Source organism: Stegostoma tigrinum, chromosome 23, assembly GCF_030684315.1.
Source record: "Stegostoma tigrinum isolate sSteTig4 chromosome 23, sSteTig4.hap1, whole genome shotgun sequence".
NCBI classification, from domain to species: Eukaryota; Metazoa; Chordata; class Chondrichthyes; order Orectolobiformes; family Stegostomatidae; genus Stegostoma; species Stegostoma tigrinum.
The window spans coordinates 32,562,034-32,580,804 of NC_081376.1; the positions used below are offsets into that span (position 1 = coordinate 32,562,034).

At 41.3% G+C, this 18,771-nt stretch overlaps 1 protein-coding gene across 1 annotated transcript in view; it reads left to right on the forward strand.

Moving 5' to 3' along the window:
• The first annotated feature begins 736 nt into the window (after positions 1-736).
• The window catches only part of tbc1d24 (TBC1 domain family, member 24), a 49,001-nt gene continuing 30,966 nt past the window's right edge, over positions 737-18,771 (forward strand). The window contains exon 1 of the mRNA XM_048552318.1: positions 737-868. The gene's annotated coding sequence lies outside the window, so the exon portion shown is untranslated. The remainder of the gene's footprint in view (positions 869-18,771) is intronic.

Consider the following 18,771-nt stretch of genomic DNA (forward strand, 5'->3'; position numbering starts at 1 on the left):
TGTGATAGTTTGCACAATGAATGTATGTGCTTGAAGAAAATTTAATTTGGAGTAGCATCCCAAACAGGAACAACAGGTCTGAAAAATTAGGGTTAAAAAATGGGGTAGGCAACTTGCTGCTTCTTCATACATTTATTAGTTGGTGGTGGAGCTGCAAAGTTGTTCCATGGATTACATAGAAAAGACAGCACAGAAACAAGCTGTTCGGCACTAGGAGTCTGTGATATTTATAGTTCTCACAATCTCTAGTCATTCTATGTACCTTATTTCAACCTTTTGGTATATTGTTCTATTCTCTTCTTTCATGTGATTTCCTTTTGAAAGTGCCCAATTTCCCTTAACCACCAGCTGTCGTGCCAAGTTCCACATTCTAACCACTCTCAAGGTTACAAAAGAAGCTCCACAATTTCCGTTGGAATTATTAGCCTCATGTCTTTATAGTCCCCATGTCGTATTCTTTAACAAAGGAGATCATTCTCTCCGTATCTCCCTTTATCCATTAAGAATTTTTCAAGGTTTCTCTTGTCATGAAGAGTACACCAAGGATTTTTGTCTATTTTCTTTTTCAAAACAAACTGCCGTTGTGAGAGTAAGCTTTATTCTTTTAGTCGAAGGTTGAAATTTGGAAGTGAGCAGCATTTGAAAAAATTAAAATTAATTCAGTTAATGTCAACAGATATCATGCGCCTGCGCGCGGGTGACAGGGGACTCCACGCGCGCATGCGTGTTGGCTGCGCCGTTGGTGGGACATCGAGGGACAGGCGGCGTCGGTGGCGGCGAGTGACAGACGGTGAAGACCCGACACTGGGAAGCCCGAATTCTCTGTTCGCAGTTACACAGTGTCAGTTTGCTTGGGGTACGTTTAAATGTGAGTATCTCCCATTTCGGTTGATGAAGAGATGCACCCTCACCCTCTGTCCTCTTGGGACCCGGAGCTTGAGCCCCCCGAGGCAGTTGGCGACGCTCCACCCGTCTCGGTGCAAAATGCCGAATTGGAGCAAGGACTTTACCAGATTTGTTAAGCGTTAACACTGCATTGTAAATTGACAAATGCGCATTGACAATTGCTGCTTGTAACAACCTGGGTTTTGTCCTACTCTGTTGGCAGTTGCTTGGAATTAGACTTCATTTTTGTATTGGAAAGTGTGGATATTCTCATTTTACTGTGTATTCAGTCAGGATGTTGGATTTTTTTTCACGTTTCAGGTCTTGTAACGAATTGCAAAGTGAAACTTTCAACATTTGAAACCGCTTAGTACGGTTTGAGGGTGTTTTCAAATGTTGTAAAACGGATGCCCTTATTCAAGTAAATAATCAACAACACTTTTTTAAGTTTATGGAGATGTAATGCTGATATTATCTGTATAACTTAGAGACAAAAATTGCTTGTTCGAACTTGTGTCACAACATTGCTGTCACTTCACGAATCATTTTATAATGTAACACGGACTGTGTTTGTAAAGCAAGAGGAAAAAGAACAGGAAATTGCTGCTAACTTGACAGGGGGAGAAATCAGCTTTTTGTGCTAAGTGTCATTTTAATAAATCAAGTCCAGAAAGTTATTACTGAGAAATGCCTATCTTTCTGAGAGAATTGACTGCTTATTGAACCATAAATTTAACAGCTCCTACTGTGGATTCGAATAATCGCTCTCGTTCCCCCGCCCAACACGTGAGTACACACTGCCAACTAAATATTGAGGCTTCATTTCTCCTTCATTCACAACAATCATTGCCAAACTCAAAATGTTGACCAAAATGACTTTTAAAATTTTGTTTATTTCCAGCTAAGGCAGTCTAAGCAGTTCAAACTTTTTGCCAAAGAGCAAATTTAACTCTGACTCGGATGTGAGACTTTCAGCAGCTGTCCGTCAGCAATCATTCCTTAATAAAAGGAGAAGGCGGTTACACAAGTATTATCTGCCAGCTCCAGTAAACACCATAATGGTACTATACTTCACAAAACTTTAAATTTAAGCATGATTTATACTTGGTACAAGCTTGACTCCATGCTTGTCTCTAATTCTAAATTAAAATGCTGCTCATTAAGTAGACTTCATCAGTACTGTGGAAGCTTTGCATTGTTATAATGTAACACTGGCAAAACTGAACCATGCTCAAGCCATTAGGTAGTGGGACCCGTGGTCACTGCTGAATGTCAAAATGTGCACTACACAGAATTCTTTGTTTGTTTTTATATGTCTAGAACAATGGTGGAGGATCAAAGTGCTAGCTTTTAAAAACTTGAGGTCATCTAGAATACTTGCATTCTTATCAAACCGCTCACTTAATCCCTGTTGCTGTCATCCATGTCTCAAAAATGTCTCAAAATTCAAAATTTTAAAATTTATTTTCAGATCCTTGCAAGACTTTGATCATCACCAATTCTGTTATTGTTCCACTTCTATAAGCCTCTGAGATCTCTTGTGCTCCTTTGGTTCTGGGTTTCTGACCATCCCCAAACTTATTTTCTCCATCATATTATTCAACTTGTAGTCTTTTCGATTGGAGAGAACTGACTGTGTTTGTAATCATAAAATATCCTGGTTTTCCAAAAGCAAATGCTGACTATTAATAATATGTTAAATAAGTTTTTTTTTGAAAAATTTGGTTCTTGTATTTAATTTCCCAAAATCCAAATGGAAGTTAAGCTAGTAATGATGAAACCTATTCTCCTGTATCTCATGTGACATCATTATATTCAGTGCATGGTCAATATAGGTCATTAAATTTTTATTTGGCCTTTTATTGTTACTGGGCTGTCCCATTTGAGGATGTTGTTGTGTATAGCATTAGTTCTGACAGTGATGCACAAGAGAAGGAGTAGGCTTTTCAGCCCTTTTTAAAAAAAAATCTTCTGGCTTCTTACTCTTGCTTTAAGCTTACGAATTTTTTATCATTTCTAACACCAAATTATTCTAACTCAGCTGAGTGAGCCTTCTCAGCTGATGAGCGTTTGGTTGATGTAATCTATGCAAGGTGCCCTTTTATACCCTCTCCTCCGTAAACTAATATCATAATAGTACAGTTCATTGTGCCCTCCTTTAATATGTTATTGAATGAAATGCAAGTGATCTAATTAACACGTTCTTGGTTCAGGAACAACAAAACTAGCTTGTGTAGAGCAGGGTGTAACAACCCAAATTCAACACGCATCTGTACTTAAGTTACTAGTGCTGACCCTTAACTTTTCTTTTGCCAATGTCTTGTTTCCTTTCCAGCCCCCCTGAAAATGCAGGAACCAGTAAAATTTAGATTTGTAGTTACTTTTAAAATTTGCATGTCTTATAGTATATTTAGTGCCCTATTTTGTTCCATCTGAGACTGGATATTGAAATATGAATTGTTTTTTGCGCTTTGCATGTTTTCTACTAAGCCACATCTCTGCAGCAAAGGCTTTTGGCTGTTTGGCAAAGTACGTCCCATTACCCTCCCTCCCTCTTGGCAAATAGCATATTTTTTGTGTCAGAAAGACTCAATTCAGTTTGAGATAGTAGGAACTGCGGAAGCTGGAATCTGAGATAACAAGGTGTGGAGCTGGATAAACACAGGTTTGGCAGCTTCTGAGGAGCGGTAAAGCTGACGTTTCAGGTCTGGGCCCATCTTCAGAAATGGGGGAAGGGAAGTGGGCTCGGAAATCAATAGAGAGAGTGGGAAGCGATGATAGAAGGTGGATATTGGAGCAGATAGATGGAGAGAAGATGGACAGTTCAAGGAGGTGGGGATGAAGCCAGCACAGGTGAGTGTAGGTACGGAGTTGGATTGGGGATTGGTCAATGACGAGGGAGAGGTGGATAGGTGGGAAGGAAGGAAGACAGGTCAAGGAGGCGGGGATGAGGCTAGCAGATAGGAAGTTGGGGTGGAAGTTGGTCAGTGATATGGAAGAAAAGACGCACAGGTCAAGCAGGCAGGGACGAGGGGGGCTGGTCTTGGGATGAAGTCGGGTGGTGGGGAGATTTTTAAGCTATTTTACTGTGCACAAGTCGAATTTGTAATGCAGTGCACTTCTTTCTACTTGAACAGAGACATACAATGCCTGTAGCAAAAGAAATCTTATTAAATAAGTAACACTGAGCATATTCTTAGAACTCTCTCAATATAACCACCCCAACACTCAACTTCCCTATCCACTCTGTCAAACAATATAATTTCCCATTTTCAAAACCTTATTTTTTAAAAAAAGTATCTCTATAGTCTTTTCCATGACCACCAAACATCTGAGTGATTTAAAGCTAACAAAGTTCTTTTGAAGTTTGTCATTGTTGTCATGCAGGAAATGTGACAAGTAATTTGTGAAAGGACTCTTGCATGACAACAATGTGACACTAATCAGGTATTTGTTTTTCAGATGTTAATTGTGGGGGAATAAAAAAAATATGGGCCACAACACACGCAACTTCATGTAGTGCCATAGGATCATTTATGTCCACTTGACAGGCCAGATGATTTCAGTTTAATATCTCATCTAAAAACACAGCTGCTCTCTTACTACATAATAAAATGTGAGGCTGGATGAACACAGCAGGCCCAGCAGCATCTCAGGAGCACAAAAGCTGACGTTTCGGGCCTAGACCCTTCATCAGAGAGGGGGATGGGGTGAGGGTTCTGGAATAAATAGGGAGAGAGGGGGAGGCGGACCGAAGATGGAGAGAAAAGAAGATAGGTGGAGAGGAGAGTATAGGTGGGGAGGTAGGAAGGGGATAGGTCAGTCCAGGGAAGACTGACAGGTCAAGGAGGTGGGATGAGGTTAGTACGTAGGAGATGGAGGTGCGGCTTGGAGTGGGAGGAAGGGATGGGTGAGAGGAAGAACCGGTTAGGGAGGCAGAGACAGGTTGGACTGGTTTTGGGATGCAGTGGGTGGAGGGGAAGAGCTGGGCTGGTTGTGTGGTGCAGTGGGGGGAGGGGATGAACTGGGCTGGTTTTGGGATGCGGTGGGGGAAGGGGAGATTTTGAAGCTGGTGAAGTCCACATCGATACCATTGGGCTGCAGGGTTCCCAAGCGGAATATGAGTTGCTGTTCCTGCAACCTTCGGGTGGCATCCTTGTGGCACTGCAGGAGGCCCATGATGGACATGTCATCTAAAGAGTGGGAGGGGGAGTGGAAATAGTTTGCGACTGGGAGGTGCAGTTGTTTATTGCGAACCGAGCGGAGGTGTTCTGCAAAGCAGTCCCCAAGCCTCCGCTTGGTTTCCCCAATGTAGAGGAAGCCACACCGGGTACAGTGGATGCAGTATACCACATTGGCAGATGTGCAGGTGAACCTCTGCTTAATGTGGAAAGTCATCTTGGGGCCTGGGATGGGGGTGAGGAAGGAGGTGTGAGGGCAAGTGTAGCACTTCCTGCGGTTGCAGGAGAAGGTGCCGGGTGTGGTGGGGTTGGAGGGCAGTGTGGAGCGAACAAGGGAGTCACAGAGAGAGTGGTCTCTCTGGAAACCAGACAGGGGTGGGGATGGAAAAATGTCTTGGATGGTGGGGTCGGATTGTAGATGGCGGAAGTGTCGGAGGATGATGTGTTGTATCCGGAGGTGGTTGGCGTGGTGTGTGAGAACGAGGGGGATCCTCTTTGGGCGGTTGTGGGGGCGGGGTGTGAGGGATGTGTTGCGGGAGATGCGGCCAAGGGCGTTCTCGACCACTGTGGGGGGGAAAGTTGCGGTCCTTGAAGAACTTGGACATCTGGGATGTGCGGGAGTGGAATGCCTCATCGTGGGAGCAGATGCGGCGGAGGCGGAGGAATTTGGAATAGGGGATGGAATTTTTGCAGGAGGGTGGGTGGGAGGAGGTGTATTGTAGGTAGCTGTGAAGTCAGTGGGCTTGAAATGGACATCAGTTACAAGCTGGTTGCCTGAGATAGAGACTGAGAGATCCAGGAAGGTGAGGGATGTGCCGGAGCTGGCCCAGGTGAACTGAAGGTTGGGGTGGAAGGTATTGGTGAAGTGGATGAACTGTTTGAGATCCTCTGGGGAGCGTTTGGGGGCTCTGATACTGCAGCACACTTTAAGCATTGTAGTATCAGCCTTGATTTTGTGCCCTGGAATGGGACTTGAATTGGGAAACTTCTAATTAAAATGAGAGTGCTACCAACTAGGGCAGGGCTGACAGTTGAAGTGTTTGAAGAAAAATTATTGTCCTTATTGGTTCACGTAGTTCGGTTGCAACAACATCCTGGAAATTAATGTTTAATTCCTGAAAACTCCTGAAGGATTGGTCACCCAATCAGAACGTTTGTTTTTGTTCTAAATTAAGTCATAAGTCTACATTCTTTCTCATTGCAGTTTTCTTTGTAGAAGAATAGAATTGAAAAGTGAAATGTTGGTAAACCTCTATCAAATATTAGATTTTTAAATTTATTCACACATCATGGATAATGCTTGTCCTTAACTGCCTTTAAGATAGTGGTGAGTGACCTTTGTTCTGACTACTAGGCCATTTCTGAAGACAGTTAAGAGTCGACCATATTACTGTGGCTATGAAGTCATACTTAGCCAGTAAAGTAAGGATGGCTAACTTGCATTCTTCAGGGCATACCATATGGTTTTTTTAAGATAATTTGGTACTTTTGCGGCTATTAAGCCTCTGTGGGCTTTTAACTAACACTCAGCGGTTGGCCAAGGCCTCTGGATTACTGACATGTAGTAGTCACTATGCTATCATCTTGGCACTTGGCAACCAGACTACACATGGTATCCATGATATACTAAAGGTTAGAGCTGCCCTGGAAGACCACAAGACTAGGTGATTCTAGAATGAAGTTATAACATTTGGGGCGAATGAACAGGCTGTGTAATCTAGAAAGTTTTTAATTTTGTAAAACACTTTCACTTGTGAGGTAAAACAAAATTAGAGGCCAATAAAGATGTCACCTTGAAATCAAGAGAAATTCGGAAAAACCTTCCTTGGGAGTGATGAGAATGTGGAACTTAGTACTACAGAAAGTGGCTGGATCAAATCATGCTGGATTTAAGGGAAAGCTGGATTTAACCCTCTTTTTTTTCTTGCATGTGTTATGTGGATAAAGTTAAATGGCAGAGGATACAAAGAGACATGAGGGCCCCATCAAGATCATCATGGGCTAGTCAGACTGATTGACCTATCCCTGTAGTGGATGATGTAATTCCCTGTCAAGTGATCATAAGGTCTGTGCTTCATCTTCAAAGGGATTGGCTTCAGGCCATTGTTCAAGATCCCTGCTTTTAGCCCAGTTAGGTGTTACCTAATTGTTGGTGGTGTTCTGCTTTTAAGCGTGTAGGTGAAGAGAAAGTGCTAATACACTTAAGGACTTATTAAAAACATTTTCAGCAACAGGATGTGAGCATCACTGATTAGGTCAGCATTTACTGTCCATCCCTCAATTCCCTTGAAGAATTCTGGTTCCTAGTTATGTTCATTGAAGCTTGGAATATCTTGTGCATTGGTATCCATAATCTTGAATTGTTCCTTGAGCAAACATTTGTATCATTCTGGAAGAATAATTAATTAAATTAATTAATTAATTCTTGCTGAGCATTTTAATCCATCAGAAAAAGGAGGTGATGCGGTCTTCCTAACCATTTGTGTCTCCCCTCTCTTGTAACTCCATTGTTCAAGAGAATTAGGAGAAAAGGCAAAAATGATAGACCTGTTCGTCTGACATCTGTTATGGAGTAGTTAAATGAGCATACAGTTGAGGAAAAGTGATTGACCATTTAGAAATTTGACCTGATTGGAAAAAGAAAATCAGCATTGTTTTGTAAAGGATAGGTCATGCTCATCAAAAAATCAGGAAGTAACTAAGTCAGGAAGAGAAAATTCCTAAGAGTATAGTTTGTACAAATTTCCTTAAAATATTCAAAGTTCTATTTGAGAAACTTGGCTAAAATTAAAGCTCAGCTGATTAGGCAGTAGAAGACAGTTGAAATGATATCAAGAGTGCTTGAATTGGTGTCTCAAGTATCTTTAATTTTAATTATTTGCTTTATTTCTTGATGGCGGAGAAAAAGCAATAGAACAATGAATTATGTAGTCTTTCACTCGATTAAACATCCCAAGGTACTTCATAGCAACTTTAGAAAACAAAATATAACACCAAGGTGTGGCCGATTAGGTCAGATGACTAAAAGCATGGTCAAGAAGAACAAGAAAACATGAGGAGTAGGCCGTTCATCCCTTTTGAACCCGTTCCACTATTCAGTGAAATGATACCTAATTATTTTCAACGCCGCCTTTCTGCACCACCCCATATCCCTTCAGATTTTAACATATTTAAAAAAAATTCAGCCCTGAACATGCTCAACAACTGAGCTTCCAATTCCCACCAGGAGAAAGAATTTCAAAAATTATCTACTGTTTGAGTGAAAACCAGTCAGAGAAAACGTCAGCTTCTGTGCTCCTGAGATGCTGCTGGGCCTGCTGTGTTCATCCAGCCTCACGTTTCATTATCTTGGATTCTCCAGCATCTGCAGTTCCCATTATCACAGAGAAAATATTCTTCTGTATCTACCCTGCTTTGCAGTGGAAGAATTTTGTATATTTGAAAGAGACCATGTCTCATTCTTCTAACCTCCAGAGAATAAACATTTAATTAGTTGGTCTTACCACTTTAGGCAGTTCTTCTATCCTAGGAATTTATTGCAGTCCCTCTATTTTAAGTATATTTCTCCTCGGGTAAAGATACCAAAATTGCACACCATATCCCAAGTGTGGCCTTACCAAGCTCTATATAACTGCAGTAAGAAATGTTGATATCTATGCTCAAGTCATCTGTAATAAAGACCAACATATCATTTGTCTTAATATGCTGTACCTGCATATTAATTTTGAGAATCATGAGCAAGGACATAGAAGTTCCATTTAAGTTCAACACTTCCTAGCCTCTGACTATATTCTATATTTGTTTTTCCTACAAAGTGGATAACCTCTCAATTGTGTTTTTTGTTCATGGCTTGTTGGTGCTGTTAGTTAGGCCAACATTTATTGCTAGTTGTTGCCCTGGAGAAGGTGGTGGTGAGCTGCTTTTGTGAACCATTGCAATCCTTAGGTTTTCATAGCAGTCAAACTGTTATTAGGAGGCGAGTTCCAGGATTGTGATCTCCATGACAGTGAAGCAACAATGAAGTAGTTTCAAGTGGAAATGACGTGTGGCTTGGAGGGCAACTTACATGTGAGGTTTCTGGGTAGAGAGACAGTGTTCTAGACGTTGGGGCCTAGTCAGCTGAAGGCAGGGCCATAATTGTGGAGCAGTTAAAATCCAAAACACTCCAAGAGCTTACAATAAAACCAATACAGGTATCTCAGAGGGATAAGCACCAGAAGACATGACACTTGGGGAACTGCATAGTTCGGGAGGGATTTGCGAACAAGGATACGAGTTTTAAAATTCAGAGACGATGCAATTTATTGTCAAAATATTCCTTGACCAGTATCAGATTTAGGCCAGAAAGCACAGGTGTAATAAGTAAATGGGAGGTAGCAAGAGTTAAGATGGGCAACAAAACGTTGGATGATCTAAAGTTTAGAAAGACAGATATTCAAGTATTCTTAGAACAGAGATTAATAACGTTGTTTTATGCTCCTGTCTGAACTATTCACACCATGTCTGATAAATTAAGTGGACAGAACCATGATGCATTTCAATGAAGGTTTTTGTTGAGCAATCCATCTTGGAATATTAAAAAGGGCAGATCAATGTATATTTTAAGTGGTGCAAAACTGGGAGTTGTGGAATTCCAAGATTTAGATATTCAAGTACACAAAGTTGAAGGACAAAATGGCCTACACCTGTGTTTCTTCGGGGTGAAGGTGCCCTGGACGAGAGGACATAACCTTAAAGTCAGAGTCAAGCAATTTAAAAGAAAAGAAAAAGCATCTCTGCATACAAAGGTTGCTGGATGTGTGGAACCATAGCAAGAGATCATTGCTATCGCAGTTAATAATTGTAAATCTGCGATTTTTATTTTCCCCCTAACTGAGAATATTAAGCAAAAAGGACTCAAATCAGTTGGATGAAGTTGGAATGTTGAATGGCCTTGTCTTGTTACGTTGTTCCTGACTGAACATGAGTCATGTTACTGTGCAGTGTAGCATATTGGTAAGAAAACATGGAACAATTCCTCTTCCATACCTGCACTGGCCCTAAACCCCACCTCTTGCTACGGTACATTGATGTCTGTGTCAGCACCGCCTCGTGCTCCCAAGAGGAGCTTGAATAGTTCATCCACTTCACCAACACCTTCCACCCCAACCTTCGGGTCACCTGGGCCATCTTTAATACCTCCCTCTCTCCTTCCTGGACCTCTGTCTCCATCTCAGGCAACTACTTAGAAACAGATATCCATTCCAAGCCAACCGACTCCCACACTACCTAGAATACACCACCTCCCACCCACCTTCCTGCAAAAATTCCATCCCCTATTCCCAATTCCTTCGACTCCTCTGTTGCATCTGCTGTCAGGATGAGTCATTCCACTCCCGCACATCCCAGATGTCCTTGTTCGTCAAGGACCCCCCCCCCCCCCAGCAATGGTCGAGAACGCCCTCGACTGTGTCTCCCGCATTTCCTGCAACTCATCCCTCGCACCCCGTCCCCACAATAACCGCTAAAAGAGAATCCCCCTCGTCCTCGCATACCTCCCCATCACCTCCGGATCCAACGCATCATCCTCCGACACTTCCGCCATCTACAATCTGACCCCACCACCAAAAACCTTTTTCCATCCCCACCCTTGTCTGCCTTCCGGAGAGACCACTCTCTCCGTGACTCCCTTGTCCGTTCTACACTTCCCACCAACCCTACCACACCTGGCACTTTCCCCTGCAACCGCAGGAAGTGCTACACTTGCCCCCACACCACCTCCCTCACCCCCATCCCAGGGCCCAAGAAGACTTTCCACATCAAGCAGATGTTCACCTGCACGTCTGCTAATGTGGTATACTGCATCCGCTGTACCCGTTGTGGCTCCCTCTACATTGGGGAAACCAAGCAGACGCTTGGGGACTGCTTTGCAGAACACCTCCGCTCGGTTCGCAATAAACAACTGCACCTCCCAGTCACAAACCATTTTAACTCCCCCTCCCATTCTTTAGACGACATGTCCATCCTGGGCCTCCTGCAGTGCCACAAGGATGCCACCTGAAGGTTGCAGGAACAGCAACTCATATTCCGCTTGGGAACTCTGCAGCCCAATGGTATCGATGTGGATTTCACAAGCTTCAAAATCTCCAGTCCCCCCACCGCATCCCAAAACCAGCCCAGCTCGTCCCCAGCTCCCTGACCTGTTCTTCCCCTCACCTATCTCCTCCTCCCACCCCAAGCTGCACCTCCATTTCCTACCTACTAACCTCATCCCGCCCCCTTGACCTGTCTGTCCTTCCCGGGGACTGACCTATCCCCTCCCTACCTCCCCACCTACACTCACCTCCACAGGCTCCATCCTCCATAACTTGCCTGTTTCCTCTCCACCTATCTTGTCCTCTATCCATCTTTGATCCGCCTCCCCCTCTCTCCCTATTTATTTCAGAACCCTCTCCCCATCCCCCTTTTCTGATGAAGGGTCTAGGCCCAAAACGTCAGCTTTTGTGCTCCTAAGATGCTGCTTGGCCTGCTGTGATCATCCAGCTCCACACTTTGTTATCTCAGATTCTCCAGCATTTGCAGTTTCCATGTTCTCTGGTATGAAAGCATGTTCCCTTTGACGCTGGATTTGGGGGGAGGATGTGTGAATATGTTATAACATAAGGATAGACAACATAATATTCTACCTACTCTTCTATTATGTCATGAGAACTTGGGCCATGCAAATAAAATTGGTACCGGGATTGCACAGCAGGCTGGTCCGCGTTTATAAAGAGTAGTGTGGGTTTTGTAGTTCACTTGTAATGGCGACTTACCTCTAAACAGCGGCATGTGGATTTTCAAAGAATGAACCTACTCAACACATCAGGTTTATCTCTTTCGAGCTTAATTCAATCAGAGTTTGTTTGGGACCATTTGAGACGTCAGAAATTATAATGTTGATCACAAGGATGTTGCTAGCGAGAGAAACACAATTATAAGGAAATTTTGAAGTATTGTGATTTGGAATCATACAGCAGGGAAACAGACTATTCGGTCCAACTTGTCCATGCCGACCAAGTTTCCCCACTTGCCTGCGTTTGGCCTGTATCCTTCTAAACCTTTCTTATTCTTGTACCTGTTCAAATTTTTTTTAATATTGTAATTGTACTTGCATCTACCACTTCCTCTGGCAGCTCGTTCCACATACGAATCACCCTCTGTGTGAAATAGTTGCCCTGGGTTCCTTTTAAGTCTTCCTGCTCTCATCTTAAAAATAAGCTGTCTTATTTTGAACCTCCCTAGGAAAAGGACCTTTGCTATTCACCTTATCTCTGCCACTGATGATTTTGTAAACCTCTGTAAAGTCACCCCTCAACCTCCTTCACTCCAGGGAAAGAAGCCTCGGCCTATCCAGCCTCTCCTTATAACTCAAGCCCTCCACTGCCAGCAATATCCTTGTAAATCTATTCTGAACCTTCTCCAATTTAATAATATCTTTCCTATAGCAGGGTGACTAGAAATGTACACAGTACTCCAAAGTGGCCTCACAAACATCTTGTACAACCTCAACATGACATCCCAACTCCCATACTCCATCTCTTGGCAATGAAGGCAACTGTGCTGAGCACTTTTTTAACCACCTTGTCTACCTGCTACACAACTTAAAAGGAACTATGTACCTGAGCCCCTAGATCTCTCTATTCCACGGCGCTACCATAAAATGTATAAATACTGTCCTTGTTTGTCTTACCAAAATGCAATATCTTGCATTTATCCATGTTGAAGAACAATCACTTGGTACTCCCCTGCAACTCTGAACACATGCAGAATTGTAGGTCAGACCCCACATCTGAGTTCCTTCCAGAAACAGTCCTTTAAATTCTGTTAGCAAGGAGATCAAAACAGCACAAAGTCTCCTCCTTTGATCATCCAGTGAATCATTGTTAAAAATAGTCATCATCATACAGAATAGAAACAGACCCTTCAGTCTAACTCATCCATGCTGACCAGAGATCCCGATCTGAATTAGTTCCATTTGCCAACATTTGGCCCATATCCCTTCAAATACCCATCCAGATGCCTTTTAAATGTGCTCACCTCCATCATTTCCTCTAGTAGCTCATTCCATACATGCACCACCCACTGCATGTGAAAGGGAACTCCTTAGGTCCCAATTTAAATCTCTCACCTTAAACCTATGCCCTCCAGTTTGGAAACATCACCTCAGCCTATGCTGAATGGGTGAAAAAACCCCAGCTTATTCAACCTGTGCCTATAACTCAAACAGAGATAGTAAGAACTGGCGATGCTGGAATCTGAGATAACGGCGTGGAGCCAGAGGAGCCTGGCCTGCTGTATTCAGCTAGCTCCGCACTGTTACCACTATTACTCAAACTGTCCAGAACCAACAACATCCTTTAAATGTTTTATTTAATGCCTGTGAACCATGGCCTGGACTTTGGATTGGGCTGACAGTTATCATGGCATCTTAGATAGGAGTTGTACTTTGAGAGCCTCTACAAACCCAACATAGCATGCTCCAAACAAATTGTCTGGGTTATTGAATTTTCTTTTGGGCATTTCTTATACACATGGAACATTCCAAAAGTCTCCATTTACATTTTGTTGGAGCTGAGGAGATTGCCAGTTGATTTGACAGTAGTCTTCAAAATTTGGAATGGATGTGACAGAATGGATAGGAATGTAGTGAACAGAAGACTGATTCCAGTGGTTAAGAGATCCATGAGAGAGGTCAAATACAAGCTGTAAGAGTTTTACAGCTAACATTTTCCAGGTGAAACTATTCTCCTCCTACACAGTAGTGAGACTGTAGAATACACCACTGAAGTTAGTGATTGGCAGAAACTGGGAACTAAAGATACTTAAGGTCAGATTATAAGGATGATTGAAGGAAAGTGCAGTAAAATGATATAGGAATAGGCATGTGGGTTTAAGGATACTCTGATATGGTGGATAAGCATCAACCAATGGTTGTGCCTGATTGCTTGTTTCTATTTTGTAATTTGGTAAAAACAATTTTATACTTTAAAGAAATCATATTCACCGAACATGTAGGCGAGAAGATAACATGCTTTGACCAAACTTAGATACAAACCAGGGATCAAAATAAGCTTTCTGACTTGAGGGCTACTGTTTGATTTTCAGGGCAACCTGTTCATTCCCTCCAATTCATTCATTAAATGGTATTGTTTCGTAGTGACAGCCCCCTTTTTGTGTTGACATGAAGTACTTGGACATGCTCACAGCAGACAAAAAAATCAATATCCTCAATATCGACTTCCATTTAACATAAAACAATATCCTACAAAGAAAGCATTAATTTCCTGGGCATTACAATATTAAATGAGTACAAGGTAACAGACCTGAGTTAACAGAAAATATTTTAAAAATAGTTGACACACTTCTACACATGAGCCTTCACCCTAAACACTTGCAACAGAATGAAGAAGGTGCAGCCAATGTGTTTACATTGTACATGCATCAAGCTGGAACATTTTAGCAAGACCGTTCAAACCATGTTTACTGCATTTTGGATTTCAATTCCAAACTTAAATTTAACAATTGCCAATGTTCATTACAGTTGGACCCACTTTGTTTACCAAATATAGTAAGTCCTGAATGCAAGCAGGCCCACACTGGACATTTCACATTCATTTGCAAATATTACCTATCTTAGTGTTTTGAGGTTTTCTTGGTTTGCTGTTAGCTAAGTATTCATTTGCTGAACAGTTTAAAACCCTTTTTTTAAATCTTTTGTAGTCTCCCTGTGCTGCCATAACCCTCTTGCAACCCATTCTTCAGCTCCTCAAATCATCTTGCTATGTCATCTTCGCTGACATGCAAATGTGGTATGTCATTCTATGTTCTCATCACTTGTACTGCCCACTCCAGCCTCCTCTCTCTTTTCGGGAGCCCCAGCATATCTTACGCAATGGTTGTTCTCACTCGCCTGCTCTCGTTCTCTCTACAAAATACTTCTTTCATGGGATACAGATCTTCCATTCTGACTTTTCTTTCATTTCAGTTTTGCCTTTGATTAAAATCACCAATGATGATATCTTTGACAGTAACCATATATAATCTTAACAATACTAACAAATTCCTTTATAGTGTAAATATAATGTTAGATTAAAAAAAACTCAACTCCCAGCCAATCTATACACAATAGTATTTAGCATAAGCAGATAGCATTCTAACTTCTGATTTTGTTCTTTGTCGTGGGAATCATAAGTATTATTTTTGCTGTTTTCAACTTGATAAACAAATATAAGATATGTTAAATGGCTTTTATAACAGCTGCCATTCTTGCAATGTAATCACGGTCTCCTTTGCAACAGTCTGCCCAGGATTTGTTCTGCGTACCTTCCTGGTGTACTGCCAGAAATTAATCAGCCAGTGAGCTTGCTGAGTAGCTCAATTGATCCTAGATACCCTTAGCTGAGCTTCCATTTTATGCTTTTGCATACCTAGGTTCCCATGCAGTTATTTATGTCTAAAACCGTCATTTAATATTCATCCTGAATTAACCAGAGAGAATACACTTAACGTTTGTGTTAAAAGCACTATATTGCGTTGTAATTGGTTTTATGGGCTAGATTAGTTACATGTGAGATGGTAGTACAACCAATTTACCCAAGGTCAGAACCTCCGTATGATGCAGTCAAGTATTTGCACTCTGACCCAATGAACAAGAAATGCTGGATTGCAGTAACCTAGTTTTGTGCAGCTTGTTTAAATAATGATTTGTTGGAGTTTGACATTGGAGGTGAGTGTTAAGACGTGCAGTTGAATGTTTAAATATTGTGTTTTAATGTTGTTATGCTGATTGGTAACCAAGCACAAGTCAGGAAATGTGATGTACTCTTCTTAAACTAAGTTTTCCAGTTAAATAAAATAATGTTTGGCAGCAAAATTGAGATTGGAAACCAAGTTGGCCATGATTCTGGTTTAAAAATATGGGGAAAGAAATAAAAGCACTGGAAGCATTCAGTACTTGTGTTAATGTTTCTGATGGAAGAATTTCAAATGAGTCACCTTCAGAATTGCAAAATGTGATGGGCACATTGTGGTCAAAAGTAGCAAGGGAGAACATACCGGAGAAGCTTGAATAAAATTATTTTCTCAGTTAAGGCAGTGTGGCTGAATGGCTGACAAGAAGGGGTGATGAGTCAATGGGTGTTAGCTACTGGGGGATTTATGGGATAAGTATTGAGACAGCTGCTTGTTACATTGGTAAATAAAATTCAGGATAGAATGTTTTCTAAGCTGCAGTTTGTAGCTGACACCATCACTTCCATTTTTCTAAGCCTCCCATTCCTTGTCGTTTACGTATCCCTTTATGTTTATATTGTGATGCCCCTCTCTGTTACTTGGCTGTGATCTGTTGGATCACTTCACTTGCTCTCATTGATCTTAAAATCCTTACAGTACAGAAAGAGGCTGTTTGGGTCTTTGCTGACCCTTCAACCGCATCGCACCCAGACACCGTGCCCCCCCCCCCCCCCCCCCCCCCCAAATAACTGTGTATTTACTACTTGTGCATCATACCCATTTGTGTCAGACACAGTTCATTTGGTAGCATGCTTACCTTAGAGTCATCGATTCCCACTTTAGAACATGAGCACAAAAGAAAACAAGGCTTACACTCTAGTTCAGTATGAAGAGTATTGGACAGGTTGAAGTTTTTTGAATGAGCTGTCAAACCAAGGCCCCATCTGCCTGTTGGGATCCCATGGAACTGTTTTAAAGAACAGCAGGGAAGTTGTCCTCTATCTGGGCCAATGTTTATCCCTTGGTCAACATTATGATGTACAGATTATAGTATCTGACTCATCATATTTTTTTGTGGGAGTTTGCTGAATGTAAGTTAGCTGCTGCATTTCTTACAATAGAACGTCAATTATTCTTCAAAAGTACTAGCATTGTGATTGTGATAGAAGAACTGTGGCAGTTGAGCCACACTAATTGGCTAGTCGCGCCACAATTCAGCCACCCAAATAACCAATAGATTCCCTTTTATATGACAGTTATTTCTGCTATAACGTGATAGTTGTTTTCTTGTGTTACTTCGCGCTTTAGAAAATTGTTACAGGGAAATCGTTATGTGTACAGCAGAAAGTTCGTTATCCAACAGTATCCACTATTCATCAATCACATTAGAGCCAATTTGGATTAATGAAACACGTAATAACAGAAATACCTGTATTATCCAGAATAAATGAAAGTTTCACAGATTTTATTAAAAAAAACTCAAAAAATCCATTTATTATAACACATCTGATTTTTAAAATAAGTGACAAACACTAGTTAGCATCTAAACTATAATGCAGAATAAGAACAATTTACCTTCAATCACAAAAACAAAGACTCAGTCCATAAAAAAACAATGCTATCTTCAGAGATGATACATTTGATTTCTTACAGTCCACCAGGTTTCCTACTGATGAAATCAAATTGCTGACAGCTATAGAGTGATGAAAGGTCTTCAGTTTGGATTGAAATCAAACTGGATCTGAGTCTTTGGAAACTCCACAGTTCAGGGTCTATAAAGTAGTCCAAAATAGCCATCTTGTGAAACTTACAGGTTCAAAGAAACTATCAGCTCCTGGGACTACTTTCTTACTGGCCTTTTAGTTTACTTTTCTTTTTTAAAGAGCAAAGTCCAGGAACTGATGCAAGAAAATCATCTGCACGGAGGCTTCCGCAGCCTTAAAGCCAGAATATTTAGCATTTAAAGACCACAAACTCTGTCTGTTATAGAACATAGAACATTACAGCGCAGTACAGGCCCCTTCCTCGATGGCTACACAGGTTGGTGCAACAATCTGAAGCCCATCTAACCTACGCTTTTATTTCCCTGAAAGCTTTCTTTTCCCTGTGATTACTTTATGTATACAACAAGTAAGCCAAATGCACATTAAACTGTTGACTTTATTTATTAAAAAAAATCAGTAAAACCCTTTCAAATCCAGAAAATCCCCAAATCATTCCATATCCTGCAGCTTTGTCACTTATTTACCTTCACAGGTAAAGAATATGTAAATATGTATCCCCAACATTTAGTTGGCTGTAACGAGCTTTCACACATTTAGTGGTCATACAAAATGCAAGTCTTTATTGCTGTTAGCTTGCCATCCTGTGCTAACTACATTTCATTGCATCCCTTACAAACTGATGATCTGGACCAGCTATGAGCTGCTTTTACCAAAGATTAGTGAGGGAAACCTTGGAAATTTCAAATAAACCTCTCCAAATTAATTGGAGTTCATTTCCTCAAAGAATTTTAGTCCATCATTCGGATCTGAATAGGAAGTTTATTTGCCAGTAACTGGTTTAACTGGTTTCGCCCTGCGTAGAAGGTAATTCCATCTAATCAAAGTTGTACCATGATTGAGAATAGCAAAACCATTTAGAATTTGAGGAGTTAGTAGCAGTAGCTCATTCTACAAATCTACAATCTCTACAAATTGAGAGATTGAAATCATCAGCGAGTTGAATAATTTGCAGATTATGCATGAAAAATCCTATTATAGATGAACTTGTATATCTCATCCTAAAACTGTAATAAATTTTTCTGCAACATGTTTTTGTGTTGTTGAAACTGATATGATATAGACTGCATGTTTACACAATAACTTGGCCCTAAAGTTCCTGAAGTCCTAAGGGTTTACTTGGTTCATATCTAGGTTTGTTGTGGGCTAGATTCATTTTATTTTTATTCTTT